A 17,533-nucleotide genomic window follows, 5' to 3' on the forward strand; every position below is an offset into this window, starting at 1 on the left:
TCGTTTCCTGCGTAGCTTATCTATCGATATAACTAACGTAGGCCGTCAAATCTACCAGGCGTGCATAACCTAAACAAAAGTCAACTATTCCGACAGTCAAACGCTCAATAAAAGCTTCTAAACTTAAACATGATGCGAGACAGAGACGCTTCTATGAGATAATCCGCGCTCTCTTTCGGTTTACGTCAGTTGACAAGCACTGGGTGAACGAACTTTGAGAGTTTACTGGGCTAAAAGTTGAATGTACCTCCGTTCGCGGACATTACGAACAAGATAGCAACTTTACCATGTTTATTGCATTTAGAAAACACGTCAAACACCTTTTCGCGAACAGTCAATTATGCACACTAATATGAAAAGTTAAGAACTAAATGCGCTTGGCGTATTATTGTCGCTTGCTCCGTAATGAAATGCATCAACGAGTTTCTCACGACTACCACTACAATCGCACATAGTAACCGAGACGTGTGTGCAGATGAGAATGTTTTGTATGTGTGGAGTACTCTGGAGGCTGCTGTAGTCTTGAAAATAATTCGCGGTCACACTGCGACGGCGGGTTCACACAACTCGTACCACCTGTCCGTGCTGCACGCCTGGTTATTTATATCTATGCAAGTGTCTACGTAAGGTATGTGTAGGTAATGTGTGATTGAGATATCCACACGTAATTATTAAATAACGCTTTCGTTTACTTGAAATGAAGAAAAAATGTTATAATTGCAATTACATACAACAGTTATCTATGAATGAACCACTGGTTTTGTATTGAAGTAATTCCGTAGATGAGGTCGTGGCCCATCTGATGTTAAGTGATAAACAGACCCCACATACATCACCTAGAACATTTGGAGCGATTTTCGTAATTTACTCTGTTTGCCATTTCCAGGAATTTCCCTCCTGTAACATATTTTACACCGCCCTGCCTATTTCTGCCGTGAAGCAGTAGTGCGTTTCGGTTTGAAGGGAGGGGCAGTCGTAACTATACTGAGACCATAGAACTTATATCTCAAGGTGGGTGGCGCATTTACGTTGTAGATGTCTATGGGCTCCAGTAACCAGTTAACACCAGGTGGGCTGTGAGCTCGTCCACCCATCCAAGCAATAAAAAAAAAACTAGAACTGGAGGAGGAGAGCTTGGGATTTTCTAAGCCCGCTTAAGTAGATACTACATACCATGCAGCCTAAGTTCTTCCGCGAAGTGGTCATGCAGCAAATATCCACTCGTTTACTAATTATGTACATACGTCGAAATTAGAAACGAAAATGACACAATTCGATAAGTCTATGGGAATAAAACTACAGTGCCATTTAGGTAACCCTCCCATAACACGTTATTTTACAACACGGTTCCACTCTAACACGGAAAGCAAATTTCAGCAATATTCGTGAAATTGTTTATTAGCTTAATCATATTCAGAACAATAAATTAGATACAGCGAAAATTCAAATATTTAAAAACATACAAACATGCTTCGGATTTGTTCTTACATTTTGTAAAGTAGATTTTAAAAAAGTTGTCAGTAATATTTGAATATTCGTTGGATTTTCTTAAAAATTTGAGTATTAGTTGGATTTTTTTTATAATATTACATGTCAATTTTAAGTAAGTGACTTTAAAAAAACAATGCAGTATTGCTTATTGAATAAATATAAATAATCAGGGTTGCAAAAAAAAACGTTAAATTTATTGCTTATTTTTTCTCTAAAATAAAAATTTTGACCAAACGTGTGGAGCTATGTTATTTTTTAAAACCGACTAGTCCAAAAAATAACATATGTAATATTTGGATCTTCGCTTATTTCTATTTACCAAGAAGGTTTTTTCATAGTAGTATATTCCGTTTTTTTTAAATATGAATCTTCTGTTATCGTTAGGTCTTACTTTATCTGTATTTATTAGATATTACATTATTTCTTTCCTTAAAAGATATTGCATCAATAGTTGAAACAATTTTCTGGTACACAATTATGTAAAAAGACCCAAAATCGATTAGTTTATGATCCAACTTTTTTCTTAAATTATCACATTAATTATTGTATATTTTCAACGAGCATGTGTCGATAATCCTGTAATCTATAGCAAGATAGCCGATCAGATAAGCAAGGCTATAAAAATATACATTATCTGATTCAATTACTGTATTGGAACTTTCTATTAAGCCAGTTTTTTCTTTACATACACAGTACGCGACGAGGTGTATTCAAGATTTTTAAGATTTCGAACAGTTTTAAGGAGTGTCGGTCCGCCTACCAGACCAATAGTTTCTACTTTACCACACCACCACACGATCTCCGCGATGAAGCAATACGATGGTGTAATAAAAATTATATCCGGAAAATTTTCGTGATCACTGGTATGCATTGTAAGATCTTGCCGGTATGTACTAGCCTGAGTTTTTCGCCGGATCTTCTCAGTGGGACGCGTTTCCGATCCGGTGTTCCTCTTGTTAGGGTTACTGTTAGCATTCGCCATGCTGAGCCCCGTGAGCTCGCCTTCTCGCCGGTGAAGCTGAAATAACCCCTCGGGTCTACCAGTGTAGGAAGGCAAAAAAAAGTATGTACCACGATCATGCCGCAAAGCAGTTATAGATCATTGTATACAATATAACTGAAACTTCAAACTGATGTATCAATATGTGTGGCGATATTCAACTTTTTTGCTTTGATGATTCAACGAATTCACGGCCTCCTTGATGTGGTTACTATAGCCCATAGACAGGAACAATGTAAATGCCGCCAGCTTTGAGACATGAGTTCTCACCTCCGTTTTATGGCTGACCTACCCTTGAAACCGAAACGCATTACTGCTTCGGGACAGAAGGAGGTGGTGATACCTACCCGTACGGGATTACAAGACTACCTATCATCATTAAGATGTTTATAATGTCTGGTATCTACTTAAAAACAAGTGGTAGTGAGCTTGTATCTACCATGTTCAATTTACCCAATAAATAAATAAATAATAAATAAATAAATATTTACTAACAGTCACGCCACGTTAACTGGTCCCGTGATAAGTTCGTAAATTTCGTAAAGAACTTGTGTTACAGGTACCAGATAACGGAAGTAAATATAAGATTTTTATTATACACATACACATATTTAATATACTTCCATAACCCTGGAAAAGACATTTATATTTATCATACAAATATCTTCCCTTGGCGGGATTCGAACCCGCGACCCCTTTGTGTAGTGACTATGTCACTTACCACTACACCAGACGGCCGTTAAAAAAACTATACAGGTATTTCTTTAAACTAAGTTTGTGGAGAATACTCTATGGTAGGCAGAGGCTTGGCTATGCCCTTGGCGTTGCTAATATCCATGAGCGACGATAACCACTCACTCATCAGGGGGTACGTATGCTCATCTGCCTACGAATGTAATACAAAATTTTTTTTAGCTTGCAATAATAAATATTAATGGGCACCATTTAAATTTTTCTAGTATACATAAGTTCATTCCGTCTAGATACGGCCACTATTAAAGACAAGCGTTAATTTGTCGTTTATGAAAAAAAAATTGTGGGTTTATATTTACTGTGTCGGTCACCTGCACAAAACATTCTTCACCTGTTTGCGCTCAATGGACTGTAATTTAGTTAATGGGATGTGAGAGGTTGTTTTATTTTGTGATGTAATTCACGTTCTTAAAGTTTATTATTGCTATATCATGCCTCAAGATAAAACTAAAACTATTTAATTTGCTGTCGAAAGCATATTGGCCTGATGACTCGCTAATCAGCGCCACAGCTTAATGATGTTGACGAAAAATATGTTTAATGCGATTCTAAAAATGTCGTATGCGATTAATTGTGCAATCGATTTTTAATAGCAAATCAATCGAATTGAAGTAACGATATATCGATTACAATAATTCGATTTCGTATCATAGACTTCTATTTCAAATATACATCCCAAAAATTGCGTGTCAATATACCTACGTGCTGGAGCATTGAACACAGGGTGCAGTGACCCCGGGCAACGGGCTAATCCGCCAATTGATGCCAAATCCTAACCAAATCGCGTTTAACGTTTCCGCAGTTTAGCGAACAGAGTGGAAATCAGGAGAAAGAAAAAATAAAACTTTTCATTTAATTTTCTTTTCATTGCATAGGTGGACGTAATTCCAATAACTAAATGGATTTTTTTATTGCTTAGATGGGTGGAAGAGCTCACAGCCCACCTGGTGTTAAGTGGTTACTGGAGCCCATGGACATCTACAACGTAAGTGCGCCACCCACCTAGAGATATAAGTTCTAAGGTCTCAGTATAGTTACAACGGCTGCCCCACCCTTCAAACCGAAACGCACTACTGCTTCACGGCAGAAATAGGCTGGGCGGTGGTACCTAACCGCGCGGACTCACAAGAGGTCCTACCACCAAGAAATATTAAATATTCATCACAATGTGAATGCCACCACTCGCGTCAAGATATGAGATCGAAATACCAATTGCATTATATAAGGTCTACACCGGCTACTTTTCAAACTGGAATGCAGTACTGCTTTGCAACAGAAATAGTCAGGGCAGTGGTATCTACTCATCTGGGCTTACAGCACGCTCTGCCATCAGTAATTACGCGAACTTCTAAGTTGGAGATTGATTGTGTAAGGCGTTCATGAACGGATCTTAAATACTTATTGGATCATTGTAAAAATATATTCCCGCCTGCGGGAGTCGAACACCGGAATAATCGTAACTCCTGAAGCAAATACAACGAGGATCTTATCTTCTTTGTGTTTTATTTCTTTATGATTGAAGGATCACTAGTGACCCTGAGGTCTTTCTAGTTTCACCAGGACATGTGTCCGAGCAAAGGCTCAGCCAGGAGTTGTGGGATAAGGTTACAGCTACTCGAGCGCCTCGGAAGGAGACCAAACAAGTGGAGAGCAGCTGCTTCGCCGATGAATCTACTACCGGGCATCTTATCCTTTAGGCCACAACGACTTCACTTTCGTCGAAGTCCATAGTTGGCGTAAAATGTGCAAGATTAATTTACAACTATTTTACTATTTAAAATATTCGATAAGTCGTGCATTAATTTCAGAAATTTGCATTTCGGAAATGCATTAATTTTGTATTTTAAATAAATTATTTAAATGCTTAACATTAGAAGATTTTTTGTCAATATAAAAGTTTAGAAACATAAATTTTAAAGAAGGAAATCGGAGAAAAAAATAGCTTGTTGAATTTTAAATTGCATGGAAAATTGAGATTATGGTTTTAATTATGGTTTTGGCTTGCAGAAACCGCTATACTAGAAAATGCTATACTAAGGATTAGTTCAGACTTATCCAATTGGCTCAATTTGTAGCTATGCTTAAGTCGTTTAAGACAAAATTCCGGGCAGGCATGCGGTTGGAAAATTATGTCAGTATTATTACATAATCAATTAACATTTTCACGTCCCAATACGTGATTGAATGTCCATGAGTTTCAAGTAAACTTTTTCATTAGTCATACAACAACAGGAGATTGAACGAGATAATTGCTTTCAATCAAATTCACTGCGCCGGAACAACAAAATGAGATACAAAATAACGATATTTAATTAATGATCGAATTTCAAATCTGTGAAAGACTTTGTCGACATCTGAATGCGTATCTGCAATACAATAAAATAAACGAATCAAAACGATTGATATTTGATGTTGATTTATAACGAAGCTATTATTTCTCCACGACATAACGATAGGAAACGTTTTTTTTCTATTAATTTGTGGAATATTATGTGAAAGATCTGAAACAAGTCAAACTGGAAGTCTGATTCATTTGGTTCAAGCGAACCCATTTCTAAGGCTAAACAATAATTATGTCCGGTTTCAAGGACAAGGTAGACTCTTGAACGACATGTGTGATTGGCAACCGCTTACTTCCAGGTGGGCCGTGTGCTCGTTTACCAAATTACGACAGGGATAATCTTTATATTTAATGATTACAATTTAGTTAATGAAGAGGAAAGTCATAAGCTGTATGTCTGTATTCAATAAGAATTTGATTTTTTATAAGAAACGCCTTCAGGCTCGGTGGAGTGATGATCTTTGCAGTGTGGCTGGCAGGAACTGGATGAGAGAAGCCGAGGATTGTGCTCAGTGGCGATCAATTGGAGATGCCTATGTCCAGCAGTGGACTACTATAGGCTGATCATGATGATGGATAAGAAACGTTTATATTAATATAAATACAACCCTTTGTTTTTGTTAGTAGCTATTTAAGTAATTTTCATTAAATACTAAAAAGCATGATTATAACTATTCGTAAATGCTTTTTTATTACTATAAAATGAAACCTAACTAGCAAAATAATATAAATAAGAAGTACAATAATATGAAATTTCTATTCGCAAAGATTGTAACAGTTAACTACCTTAAGTCTGGTTTTAAAATTAATTTATGTGTGAAACTTATATTTTTAAGAATACAAATGACGACGACTCACATAATTTCCTGCGAATTATTAACTTCCTAAAATTCTTTTGATTGTCAAAAATTCGAATTACGTATTCATCAACTCCTTATTTACATATGTGATATATAGTTCATATACTAGTATACGAGTATTTAACATAAGAGAATGTATCAATCGACCTGTGACAAATTATTTAAACAGTCTAATGAAAACGTCAATGGTTGAACTGATTTTTTGTAAAAAAATTTTTTTGAAGCACCCGCCCTATTGTTCGAAATTTTTATTTTTTTTATTGCTCAGATGGCTAGACGAGCTCACAGGCCACCTGATGTTAAGTGGTTACTGGAGCCCATATACATCTACAACGTAAATGCGCCACCCACCTCGAGATATAAGTTCTAAAGTCTCAGTATAGTTACAACGGCTACCCCACCCTTCGAACCGAAACGCATTACTACTTCACGGCAGAAATAAGCGGGGTGGTGGTACCTACCCGTGCGAACTCCCAAGAGGTCCTACCACCAGTGATAGATAAATTATATGAATCTCAAATGGCATTCAGTAAAGGACACTAAAAGATTCAAACATATTATGCAGATACGTCCATAGCATTTGTACTGCGAGAGAAAGAGATATAACTTAATGTAATGTAATCTCAATGTAATAAAAACTACTTTTATATGCTTACACCAGTGATTCTCAACCACAGTTCCGCGGCACTTTTGTTTGCCGCCAAATTTTGCGAATATATAATAATGTTAATATTATTAAATTATATCATTTTAAAAGAAAAATATTTTAAACATGAATATAATATATTTAAATCCACAAAAAAAAATTATAGTATATTGTAGTTTATTTCGTATATTAAATTTTTTTAAGTAAGTAAATAATTTTTATCTTTTTTTTTTGTGTGCCGCCAAATTTTGAAATCGTTAAATATGTGCCGCGACAAAAAAAAGGTTGAGAATCACTGGCTTACACGTTTGCAAATTGTAACTTTTGTATAAAGTATTCGAAATATCGGAAATAATAATCACTATAGGTATCAGGCTATCACTAATAGGTATATTTTTAATATTCAAATTCTACCGCGTGTGAACTATTATTACCTTTTTTATTATTATCAGTATATAGTAGGCGGCTTGGCCATGCTCACGGAATTGATGATGATGATTCATCCGACCGATTTCGGCCATGGCGACCACTTTGACTCCTATCCGTCGATTTGGCGCTCGTGCGCTCGAAGATGGCTTATATAGCCTATCTTTGCGGCAAAACTCCTTGCGCATTGAGGGCACGTAAGCACGCCGTTCTCATAATTATAGGTTATGGCAGCAGGAGGGCGGGCCTTCAACTGGTCGCGTTTGTAATCAAGGTCAGCTTTACGCTGATCCTCGAACTCGCGTACTTTGCTGTTCACCATCCTGCGCCATTCTGGCCGCTGTGCTGCCAAGCGCTCCCATTGAGAGGGCTCTATATCACATCTCTTCATGTGTCGTTTCACGACATCCTTGTACCGCAGGAGTTGTCCGCCATGCTTTCGCTTGCCATCCTGCAATTCAGAGAAGAAGATGCGCTTCGCCACTCTTTCCTCTGTCATGCGTGATACATGACCGCACCATCGAAGCTGCCGACGCATTAAATAGGTCTCAATGCCACCAACATTGGCACGTCGCAAGACTTCGGTATTTCGCACTCTATCAGACCATCTGATTTTTATGATGGCACGAAGGCATTTAAGGTGGAAGCGATCCAGAGTGCGAATGTGGCGGCTGTATACACACCACGACTCGGAGGAGTATAGGAGGCTTGGCAGCACAATTGCCATGTAAACTGAGATTTTAGTGGCCAACTTAAGGTCGTGTGAACAGAAGACCTTGGAATATAGCTTTCCAAATGCTGCAGCAGCGGCACCGACCCTGCTATTGATCTCATCATCAAGGTCACACTTGGATGTTAAAGTGTTCCCCAGATAGCGAAATTTATCCACCTGCTTCAACACATCCTCACCAAGCTTTATGGTTAGTGTCTCGTGACCGTGACTGTCCAGGGACATCACCTCCGTCTTATTGACACTAATCTTCAGGCCGAATTTACGGCAGGCTTGGTGAAAAACGGACATCAGCTGTTGCAGGCCGTCTGGGGATTCTGCTAAGAAGCACAAGTCATCAGCATAAATGATCTCAGTGATCAATGCATACGAAACTTTGGTGCGAGCCTTAAGTCTAGCCAAATTGAAAAGGCTGCCGTCCGTACGGAAGCGGATGCGGACTCCTTGGGAAACAGTTTGTAGAACCTCTCTAACTACGACCGCAAAGTACAAGGCGAACAGAGTAGGCGCTAAGACGCATCCTTGCTTCACCCCACAGGCAACGGGGAAGAAGCCCGTCTGTTCACCATCTACAGTGGCGCAGCATTGCATGTCGTCATGCAGGAGTCTAAGAAGCGCCACAAACTTTTCCGTGCATCCGAGTTTCCGTAACACCAACCATAAGGCTTCGCGAGGCACGCTGTCAAAAGCCTTCTCCAGGTCAACAAAACAGAGGTACAGCTGACGACCCTGTTCTCTGCTCTTTTCTTGTAGTTGACGCACAGAGAAGATCGCTTCGCATGTGCCTCGATCCGGTCGAAAGCCAAACTGAGTTTCGGGCAGGATATTTTCAGATAAGTCCTTTAGGCGGTTTAAGAGTACCCTAGCAAAGACCTTTCCGGGGGCCGATAGGAGCGAAATACCGCGGTAGGAGTCGCAGTCAGATCGGTCGCCCCTGTTCTTATAGAGAGCAGTTATGCGCGATACTTTAAAGCTATCCGGAACGCGCTCTTCCTCCCACATACGAACAAACAGTTCCCAAACCAACGTGTGCAAATCCTCTCCACCGTACTTGATCAGCTCTCCTGGTATAAGGTCAGCGCCAGCCGCCCTTTTATTTTTTTGCTGTCTGATGGCAGTAACAACCTCGTCACGCAATAGGGGCTCGTCCAGCTCAAGGGCAAGAGGGAGTTGAGGCATTAAAGCGATGCTTTGCAGATCTGCTGATCGATCCACATTCAGCAGGGCATTGAAGTGCTCTGCCCAGCGCCTTAGTACATCTTCCTTGCTTGTTAAGAGGTGCCTACTATCTAGAGCCCTTAAAGGAACCTTTGCATGGTTGGATGTACCCATCAGCTTGCGCACCTCTCTATAGAACTCACCGAGCTGGTTTGTGTCAGTGAGCCATTGCATATGAATAGCTTTGTCCTGCCACCACTTGTCTTTTATTTGTCGAGACAGCTTGCGCAGTTCGAGGTCACTAGCTTTGACCGCCGCAACGCTTCCTTTACGCCTTCTGTGCTGTCGCAAGAGATCACGGTGTTTGTCGAGTGCCGCCCGCAAAACTTCATCACTTCCATCAAACCAGTCTTCATTACGACGGCATTTCCTACCCAGTGCAATTGAAGCGGTATCCATGATATGAGATGATAAAGCTCCCCAGTCAGCATCAACATCACCTGTCTTATTAACTGGCAACAGCTTCTTAGACAAAACTTCAGCATAGTTCTTCCTCACCTCAGGATCTCTTAGCTTCTCTATGTCCAAAGACGCAAGCTGTTTCATAGGAGATCTACGCGGGCGGCGGAGGCGGAGTCGTAGCTTAGTGACAATAAGTCGGTGGTCAGACCAGCAGTGCGCACCACGCATAACACGGGTGATCTGCACTTGGCTGAAATCTCTTTGCCTTACGATAGCATAGTCGATCAAATGCCAGTGCTTGGATCTTGGGTGCATCCATGTTGTCTTGTACTTAGCGGCAAGTCTAAACATAGTGTTCGTAATTGCTAGACCGTATTGAGCACAAAGACTGAGCAGCAACTGACCATTGCTGTTCATGTTGCCGACTCCGTGTCTACCCAGAACTCCAGGCCAAGCCTCATAGTCCCGACCAACCCTGGCATTGAAGTCGCCCAGCAATAGTACCTGCTCTCTGGCGTTTATACTGTCAAGGCAAAGAGTCACTTCCCCATAGAATTTGTCCTTAATGTCATCAGACTTGTCAAGCGTTGGAGCATATACACTGATGACATTAAGGTAATTGTCTTTATCCAGGTGAACTCGCAGTGTGGTAACGCGGTCCGAGATATGTACAGGGTACTCCTCTAATCGCTTTACTAAGTGATTCTTGATGGCAAGTCCTACACCTGAATGTCGCGTTTCAGAGGCAGCGGTACCTTTCCAGAAGAAAGTATAACCAGCACCTACTTCCACCAGCTCTCCTTCATCGGCAAGATGTGTTTCGCTGAGAGCAGCCACATCTACGTTGTAGCGATGAAGTTCCCGAGCTACTATGGCGGTCTTGCGTTCAGGGCAGGCGTTGCCATCTCGATCATGAAGCGTTCTCACGTTCCACGCGCCAAATGTCATGATAGATGTTTTTATAATATTTCTTTTGTAACGTCGACCACGATTTGACTGATGCAGTGGCAGCCGCGGTTACTACCACTTATCAAATGGGACGAGCAATTTTTAGGGCACCTTTTCTAGCCCCCTCCCCGGCTGAGCGGGGAAAGCAGTGCCTCCCTAAACAGGGCTGCTTTGTCATCTCGGGTGCTGCCGAACCCACGCTGTCGCCCCAAACTCGCAGCGCAAGAACGACCACGGTGTGTACTCACACCCCCGAGACCGCCTGTGTGCAGGTATCGGACAAAGCCTAGCTTACATCAGGCTAGACCTCTCTACTTCTACCCATCGCCACAGGACTTTTGCTTATTCGGAGTCCATTAACGGAAGCGGTCAGATACGCAGGATATATTTAGGTGCGCAAACGTTTGCGCTCACGCAGGCGCACACCCTCGTCCTATCCCTTCTTGGATCAGTGGAACGGGAAACCGCTACGACTGAAGAAGGGGTTGGATGTTGTGTCTGGCCGACGGTGACTATATGCCCTCCACCATCGCCCTAGGCCATCCACCTTGCCTTGCTGACCTGCCGAGTCCGCCAAGTCACGTTGCATATCTGCGTTGTGTTGCCTTCCTCGCCAAGTCAGACTTTGTGTGTTAAGCGGGAGGGAGCCGCGTGTAGGGATGGGTATTAAAGAGATGAGGAGAAGAGGGAGTTAGGAGTAGGAAGGACAGGATACTGTAGCCACGGGAAAGTAGGTTGTGGTCTATAGTAGCTCAGGGAAGGCGGGATCGCGTGCCCGTGCACTCAGTAATATACTACCGGACAAATAGTATATTTGAGGGCCCCTTGCCTACACGGCCTCTTTTATTTTTTTATGATTGAAAGATTACTGGTGGTCCAAAGGCCTTTCCAGTTTCACCAGGACAGGTGGGCGAGCAAATGCTCAGCCAGGAGGGGTGGGATTTGCTAACAACTGCCCGAGCGCCTCCGAAGACGACCTAACAACTCAAGATCAATTGTTTCGCGAATGAATCTACTACCGGATCGGAATCGCGACCCGCTGAGAAGATCCGGCGAGAAACTCAGCGGGCTGATGCATGGGTAAGGTTGCACGTCGACCTCTTTGTCGAGTTCGACGAGTACTGTTACCGGGGCCTACCTTTCCAAGCAGAACGCACGAAAACTTTGCATCACAAATAGATAGGATATTGAAAACCACTCGTGTTGGCTCACAATATCTTATAACTAGTAAAAAAACGTAGACTTGGATAAGTTACGTTAAACACATTTCACAAATTGTTAATTATCGTATTATCTAACCCATAGACACAGCCCACTGAGTTTCTCGCCGGATCTTCTCCGTTGGTCGCGATTCCGAGCGAAGCACTGCTCTTACTAGGGCTAGTGTTAGTAAATTCTCTCAGATTTAGGACGTGAGCTCCCCTACCCTTCCGGGCGTAGCTGGAATAGTTTTTTAAGCTGCAAGCCAATAGGTAGGAGAAAAATCGTGCTATCACTGTTTAGAGAATGGGTCGAGTGTCAATTCAATACTTCGATGATGAATTGGCGACAAATCTTAATTAATAAATCTCTCCGAGCGATAATATTGAAGACTGTCAATATTTTGCTAAATTACGATTTAGCTTTCTTTCTCGTCTGGAATAGTGAATTTATTCAGGGCTGTCAAAACGATTGTTTAAAAAAAATGTGTTTTTAATTAAATACTTTTTGATGATTTCGAAAAGATGACAGCTCATTTGTAATTTAATAAAAATATTATATGAAAATTGGTTATACTGAAAATTAATTCCAAATTTAGTAGTGATATAGGTGACCTTTTAGTTATTATTCGTTAAAAAATAGTCAATGAAGCCTAATCATACAATGCAATTTTAAATAAGCGAATCGTAAATTAACCATTTTTGTAAATTCAGATATCAAACCTAATTGCTGAACTCTGGTTTAAATGAATTTAACAAAGAAATGTGACCAATACACATTATCCAATACTATTTTATTAAATAATATGTAACGATCACGAGTTAGGTAGGTAGTTCGAATGTTATCTTTATTCGCAATAATAATAATTTCTGTCAGCCCTAATGTACAATGTCTAAGACCACTGCGTTTCGCATCGCGGGCCCGGTCACTGACCTCAGTACATGTGGTGCGCTTTGATTGAATTTTATAATTCAATTGAAAAATTACTGAATCTCGTTAGTAATTGAATGTATCGATTCACAACGATAGGATTTCCCCAATACAGATTAAAGTTAGTGACAATTTTTATAATAGAAAATATTTTGTTGGAATCACAAATTGTACGTTGTACAAAACTACACGACAAACAAAACGTTTCTAGAAAAAAAACGAGGGATAATTTCAGGTTATAATATATATTATTATTATTTTGATGTTTAATTAAAATTCTTCAAAAGGCAAATGAACACGCGTACCTCGTGATGAGATGTAATTTTTTTAAGCATCGAAAGTGGATCCGTACCTGGGGATCCGACAAGAGAGGATGTGACAATAAAGTCGTCGTGGCCTAAAGGATAAGACGTCCGGTGCATACGTGTTGAGCGATGTACCGGTGTTCGAATCCCAGGCGGGTACCAATTTGTCTAATGAAATACGTACTCAACAAATGTTCACGATTGACTTCCACGGTGAAGGAATAACATCGTGTAATCAAAATCAAACTCGCAAAATTATAATTTGCGTAATTACTGGTGGTAGGACCTCTTGTGAGTCCGCGCGGGTAAGTAAGTACCACCGCCCTGCGTATTTCTGCCGTGAAGCAGTAATGCTTTTCGGTTTGAAGGGTGGAGCAGCCGTTGTAACTATACTTAAGACTTTAGAACTTATATCTCAAGGTGGGTGGCGCATTTACGTTGTAGATGTCTATGGGCTCCAGTAACCACTTAACACCAGGTGGGCTGTGAGCTCGTCCACCCATCTAGGCAATAAAAAAAAAATACACGTGTGTCTGCGTGTGTATATGCTTACCGCTTTAACATCAGGATTGCTGTTAATTTTCATGTCTTTCAAGGCTTACAAATTCGCTTGCCTCTTTCCTCGTTTTTCAATGCGTTTTTAAATGCCACACCAATATTGCTCTTTGGTTCTCTGCCCCCTTTACTTATAACTGAAGTTATTAATCTATCCGTGCCATGTAATCAGCGGCTTAACTATGCAACTGGCATTGCTGACATCTGTGTGCGTACGCTCGTCTACCAACAAGGGCAATAAAAAAAGACGTGTGGTGTCGTAGGACACCGAATAGGAACGAAGCTCCCTAATATAAAAATATTAATTTTAAGTTCTATTCGAGGTATAAAGAAAATAAAACTGGAAGTTTCGCAACAACCCACGGTCATTCGGTAACTTGCGAACTTATTGTGGTTCATTCACGGTTGTTTGCATAAGAGTTAGTGTGTTGCCCAAACAAACGCTCCGAGATCGTGGTCAATGATAAAAATGAATGATAAAAAAATATGTTATTTTTTGTACGTTATTACAAAGTTAAGTCGTACACTGTGTGCATTACTAATAAAAATCTTACGTTACGGACGTTTTTTCCCGGTTAGGGTACCCCTCCGCATCGTCCCATAAGGAACTTCGTTCCAAAACTCTCTCTAACATAATAAAATAAAAATCTTTTGTTTGAGCTACCACCGTCCATCCTCCTTCGACCGCGAATCAGCCATGCTGTCCGATATAAGGACTGGAACAGCCGTTCTTACCTTCAACCTCACATAAGGTTAGGTAAGGTAAGGAAGGTAAGAAGACATCTCCATGAGCACCGGTGATAGATTTACACTAAGTGGACCATTAGTTCGTTCACCCCAAACTCTGAGAGACATGAGGCTGAACGGAAGTTTATTTGAGGGGTAATCTTTTGGTATTCCGTGCCGGTAACATCTGCTTCTTCCCACAAGAAGATGTAGTTTGACATAGCGACATTGACGCGTATAACCAACATAAACATGAGTTAGGCAGATTGGCATTTTTAAAACGTTGCAATCCTTGCCGTCAGAGCCGAGCGCTTTCCATAACTCTTTGATTGCCTATTATTAGTTCTATAATATTTATGTATCTTAATTATGTCGTTATAAATATATTTATATTTAATTAAAAATACTTTTACTATTTATTGTCTCACGTTTTTTTTCTACGTTTGAAATACTTTACAGTAGCCGTGGCCACTAAAACCGTATTTAACGTACCGTAGCAGATTAAACCATAAAAGTATTATATTTTTATATACGACTACGAAAATCCGCGAGGTAAATACTGTTTTATATTTTGAACTTGGATATTTGATTCCTTAACTTCAACCGATGTTCTCATGTTACTAACTGAGTGAACGGAAAATAATCATAATTTATTTTTGTATAACTTTGGGAACCAGTTTTTTTTTTTTAAATTACTTCTTGTTTGGAGAGGAATCAATGCATTGTAGCTTCAATGAACGAATCACCTATGGACTATGTATGCATACAGGCTTAATGGAAACATGTCGAGATAGTCTACGTTTTATTACATTATAATTACATATAAAATATCCAATGTTTTTTTTTAATTAAATTAAATTCGTTTATGATTAGAAATATATAAAATTAGTCGCTAATGTAAGTAAAAGATAGTAACAAATTGAAATATGACAAATAATTAATTTCGTTAGATTCTTAAAATGTCAAATTATTTAAAAAAATATGTTATTTTCCTTTATTTAGTCTATTTCGGTCTAAAAAAAAATGTTACACAAAAAATATATACAAAACGAACGAACTGCTTCCAAAGAACGATTCAACCTGTTCCGTGTAATTATGCCTTCTGACCTATTTCCTTGTACGTTCCCTTCACTTTTTACGCCCTAAAAGCTAAACTCATAACTTTCTTCCGTGGCATAGATTAACGAAAGTCACAGATAAAACCAAAAGTGTTATTTCGAAGGCCGCCCGCTTGACCTACCACAAACGTTCATATTTGGGTCAGAGAAAGCAGTGAAAGTGCCTATTTTGACCGTGATCTACTCTTCACACTCTCCCTAGATATTTTTATCGTGGTCTTGACATTAACATTCACTTTTTGAGGGCCCACAGATAATTTTAGACGGTATTGCTGTAAGGGGAAGATTTGAAATTGCATGTACCGAAAGTGGGTCAAAGCTGTCAATGTTGGGGATTGTTCAAGAAAATTATGATTTCTTTTTAATTTGTTCTTCAGAAGACTCGAAGCATTTAGAGCATAACCAGTCTTTTTTGGAATATCAAAGTAATGTACGCAAAACAGCTTAACTAACTATTTACTAAATTTCGTCGGCGTGTTCGAACGCGTAAATAATTAGATACAAATGTATTATTTTCTCGACTTACAACTCGACTTTCTCGTCTTATTATGCTACCCACCAATACTACATAGATATATCTTTTCTGTCTCTAAATCTAAATTTTGTCTGCTCGCTTTAGGAGGCTAATATTCACATAGTTGCACAATCCATAAATTGGTTTCGTTCTCTGGATATGTTCGGTGATTTCCACGCTTAAATAGTATCTTCAAAAATAATAGTACGCAGCATCCGTTAGTATTATCAGTTTTAATATAGGAATGAAACTGAAAACACAACATTTACTTTCCTCAATAAAATTTTAGTTCGTTGATCAATGATTTACGAAAATAATTTTCACCAAGAACCATAAAATATATGCGAGCAATTGACCACAAAAGTGCATATAGTTATTGCATTCTAGAAGCTTAGTCTAAAAGCAAAATGGCCGCTAGGCTCCCTCAACTTTCTATAAGTACTTTCACTTCCGAGGCTCAGACAGACAGACAAAACGACTATAATACGAACTATTTATCAGAACTGGGGTTACCATAAATTTGGACGAGCCTATATAGAAATACTTAAGGTTAAAGTATGTAGTAATAAAGTAAAAAGATTTAGAGCGAATAAATGTGAGCATAAAAAATTTAATAATATATAAGACATGTCCAAAATGCAGACAGTTACTTTGGCAATGTGACAATTGCTTTAAGACCAAAAAGATATTGAAAAGATAACTGTTAAGAATTCTGTAGCGTTTTGAAATATCCATTGAATTATCCATCCTGTTAAAACTATGTTATACCATAAGTCTCCTAACTAAACCGATTATGAATGTCCACTAAAAAGAGAAACTTTAAATTTGAACAAAAAAATTATAGCTATCCAATTTTGAAAATAAAATTGTGGTGACATTAGTCGGAACTGCGTGACTCGGTGTTTACAAAATCGCCGGCTTAGAAGGAAAACAGACAAGATGGAAGCTTGCGTTGATCGCGCGAAAGTTGATCGTATCGGCGGAATGTCATTAAGATTCTTGGAAAGCAATATGGACGCATTAAGGTGGTTGCAAAAGGATCGAACTCATGAACGACCAATTTTTTATTTTTTATTGCCCTTGTAGGCAGACGAGCATACGGCCCACCTGATGGTGAGTGGTTACCGTCGCCCATGGACTTCAGCAATGCCAGGGGTAGAGCCAAGCCGCTGCCTACCGCTTAATACTCTCCACAAGCCTGAGTTTGAAGAAGGACATGTCATAGCGCTCGCAAAACACGGAATTGAGCTTGATAAGGGTAATGAACAGGGCCAAGTTGATAATTTATTAGGGGCCAGGCATTTTTAAGAGAGCTGTTGTCGAGCCGTTGCGAAGTAGAAGCCCTAAATAATTTATCGATTAATTATTCC

The sequence above is a fragment of the Bombyx mori genome, chromosome 26, assembly GCF_030269925.1.
Source record: "Bombyx mori chromosome 26, ASM3026992v2".
Taxonomy (NCBI): Eukaryota; Metazoa; Arthropoda; class Insecta; order Lepidoptera; family Bombycidae; genus Bombyx; species Bombyx mori.